This window comes from Staurois parvus, unplaced genomic scaffold (genome assembly GCF_062004578.1).
Source record: "Staurois parvus isolate SC_StPar_1 unplaced genomic scaffold, SC_StPar_1.0 ptg000202l, whole genome shotgun sequence".
NCBI lineage: Eukaryota > Metazoa > Chordata > Amphibia > Anura > Ranidae > Staurois > Staurois parvus.
Window position 1 is genome coordinate 8,652,330 of NW_028317998.1, and position 3,772 is coordinate 8,656,101.

A 3,772-nucleotide genomic window follows, 5' to 3' on the forward strand; every position below is an offset into this window, starting at 1 on the left:
GCAAGAACCAAAGCCTCCAAACTTGTAATAGCAGAATAAAAAGTTTAAACACACCAATAGCCAGATGTACGCAGGAATATTAAATAGCCAAATGAACGCAGGAGTTTTAAATAAGTATTCAAAGCTTGTTTTTTGGGGGTTTTTTTTAAGTCTGCAAATGTGCAACTATAACGAAAAAACCCGTAAGTGTTCACAAAAAAAGTGCAAGTGCAAAACACCACACGAAAAAGTGCACTTAGGGGTGTGCTTTTGTCCTACCCCTAAAGGGGCTGGACCGCTACCCTGATCCCCCGGGGCACGAAGCTCCTGACAGGGACAAGGTTCCCATTTGGTCCTCCTGGCCAAAAGTCCTGGTGGACCACCGTTCCTTGTGTCCAGCCGAAGCGGGACACCCAGTACTTGGTCAGGGGGCTCTCCCGAAGAGAAAACCCCCTAGGGATCGGGGGAGGAAGGAACCGAAAGGCCACACATCCTCCCCCTAGACTTCAGGGCAGGACCGAGGACCCACACCCTCCATCCTGTGAAAACACACACAAAAGTAAGAAAAAGTGACAAAACGTGAGAGTGAAAATAAATTAAATAAATAGAAAATAAAAAAGTGGCCATGCCAAATTGTGCACAGACCAGGCCCTGAGGCCTGTAGCAAAAATTGCCCTGGTCCTAGCCAAAAGGCCTGGTCCTAAGGGCGCTTGTGCAAAAAGAGTGTAAACACAGTGACCTTGTGCCATCTTCACACTGTGGGGTCCCACACCCAGGTGTTACTAGTGGCACCCCTGAGGGCGTCTACTCAGGGGGCACTGGTTTGCGGACTTTCTGCCTTCCCGACCCCTGGCCAGACAAGGTAGATCTGTCCAAATCAGGAGTACTGGGTCCTTCCAGTCTCCTTGGGGGAATTACTCCCAGGTCCCAGCTACGTGTGGGCATCCCGGTTTCTGTCCCCCCGGTACTAGCCTTCCAGACCCCCATCATACCAGCAGTGGTACTATACAACAGCCATCCCCGCAAAGCTAGAATGGCCGGGAGCACCCCCACTGGACACTGATAAGAACAGATACTACACTTGATCTTAGCCAAAAGGCCGAGAAGCGGTATTCAAAGCTTGTTTGTTGGGATGCAAAGACAGTTGGCTCATAAGAGAAGATATAATGCCATGGAGAAAATGAATCCAACCATTTTTACTTCCATCCCACTACAGTTACTGAGCCCTTTCAGTAGTGCTTCACCATGTAGGTAACTGTGAGGAACACTAACTAGAGGAGAAACAAAAAGACCACTATGCATTTGGGAATTAAATGGAGTGATATCTTTGCTGAAATTACTCACAGGAACTCATAAGAGCTCATGTTGATGTACACGTTCAGGTAAAAGTTAAATTCTCCATGAATATCGTATTTATTTCAGGAACATATGAACTGAACAACTTCAATGTTCATGATAAAATTTGGTGGGCTATCCTAAAATGCCCAGGGCCTCTACAGTAGCCAATCCCCAGTAAACTGGCTTGGCCCCAGGCAGTACTTACGCTTCATAGGTTCCACTAATTCAAATAATAAACGGATGACTAAATAAAAACAAAATTACATACATAAATACTGTACAAGAATAAAACAAGAGACTCATTTCAAAAGTTTAACATTAAAAAATGCAAACATTAATTTCTTTTTTTACTTATTTCATTTTTTTGGAAAAACTTTTAAGAGCCTTTTTACTTCTGATGTGAGGAATGACTAATTTTTTGAGAAGACCCCAGTGGCCTTCTGCCATTCTTTTGGATCCATGCTACAAGGCCAAAATGGCCCATTTCATCCAACCATATTAGAAGGAAGACAAAATACATTTCTACAAGGAGGTGCTTCTAAGGTCCTTGAAGAAAGCCTTTCCTAAAGGTGGCAGGGATGCTACCCATGGTAGACAAGCAGACAGCAGCATTAGAATTATCCCCAGCATTCAAAGTCCAACAGAGGCATTGAAAACCTTCTTCAGGCAGCAGTGACTTGACTTGGGTCACAGATGATCCTCTTTCAATGGTTTAATTTAGGACTTGAAGATGACAAAGGTTACAGATGAAGCCGACACATTTTGGGGGAAGTCTCTCCCTTCTTCAGGGCTGTTGATATGACACTTTGTGGAGCAGTCACACTTCAATAAGAGGTGATTGAATGCTGGAGGCAGTATTGAGTGCCAGAGAGTTTAGGATGCAAGGCTTGGGGCACTCTTTCACACCCACTCAAGTTACTCCAATTGACAAGTAGCAGCCACAAGATATCAACTATATAAACTACCATTATCACCCTTTCATCACCATAACCACCTCATTCATCGTTTCGATATTCACTAGCAACCTATTGATTGGTTCACCAGTCCAGCGCAGTATTCTACACAAATCAGGTAGCAGTGGGTAGGTCTGGCTCCAAGTAACACTCACAGATATGGCTTATCCATGATGCTCAATGAGCATACTAACTCCAGTTTGGACACCAACAATCTCAGGAGTGGAGAACTCTGTGGTCTCCTGGCTGTTAAATATGTACCAGTGACCAAAGCATGCAGAATGTGCACTAGAGGTGCTGGCCTGCCCTGCTGCAAGTGTCAAAAAGGGTGTCCAGTGTAACTGGAGGGGTGGTGACCAACAAATGCATCTGCCTGTTCACAGTGAATGGTTAACTCCTGTACTTTATTAAAATAAACAGGGCTTGGCTTTCAGATGCATTCCACACCCTCTAGTGACCTCCACATATTCGCTGTTGTATGCAGCTAAGTCTCTTTGTCCATGATGGAGTATATATATTCACAAAATGAAGACCGCACTCTGGTTCTGTTAGGCGGTGGTGATGCTGTTGTTACTGCTTCCTCCATACTCCTCTCACTAAAGCCTACTGTATATGTAATAATTGTGATTTCTAAATTAATGCTGATGTCCACCAATCCTGATGTTGTCCTAGTCAATTACTGACATAGCCTCCTTCCTCCTTCCACCATCCTTCCCTGCTCCTTACTCCAAAAACAAAATCATTCAAAAAAAAATATAGATAGATTTGATGTGTCTTATGCATATTTGTATAAGGAAAAAAACATTTTCAATAAAACTGAATAAAATAAAAAAAATTTTATATATATATATATATATATAAAAACACGCACCAACCTCTTTATTAGGTACACCTGTTCCATTGTTTGGTGACAAAAATTGCTACTCAGCCAATCACATGGCAGCAGCTCATTGCATTTAAACACCTAGACGTGGGGAAGATGACTTGCTGAAGTTCAAACCGAGCATCAGAATGGGGAAGAAAGGGGATTTAAGTGACTTTGAAAATGGCATGGTTGTTGGTGCCAGATGGGCTGGTCTGAGTATTTCAAAAACTGCAGATCTACTGGGATTTTCACGTACAATAATCTCAAGGATTTACAGAGAATTGTCCGAATATATAGTCCGAATATCTAGTGAGCGACAGTTGTGTGAACGAAAATGCCTTGTTGATGTCAGAGGAAATGGGCAGACTGGTTCAAGATGATAGAAAAGCAACAGTAACTCATGTCAATATGGACCAAAATCTCTGAGGAATGTTTCCAACACCTTGTTGAATCTATGCCACAAAGAATTAAGGCAGTTCTGAAGGCAAAAGGGGGTCCAACCCAGTACTAGCAAAGTGTACCTACTAAAGTGGCCGATGTGTGTGTGTGTGTGTGTGTGTGTTTGTGTATGTGTATATATATACACACATAGTGTATATATATATATATATATATATATATATATATATATAAACAC

The 3,772-nt window shown here is 42.6% G+C and overlaps 1 pseudogene; it reads right to left on the reverse strand.

Annotated features, from left to right (window-relative positions):
- Positions 1–947: 947 nt before the first annotated feature.
- LOC149461465 (U2 spliceosomal RNA) lies at positions 948–1,090 on the reverse strand (annotated as a pseudogene).
- Positions 1,091–3,772: the final 2,682 nt, after the last annotated feature.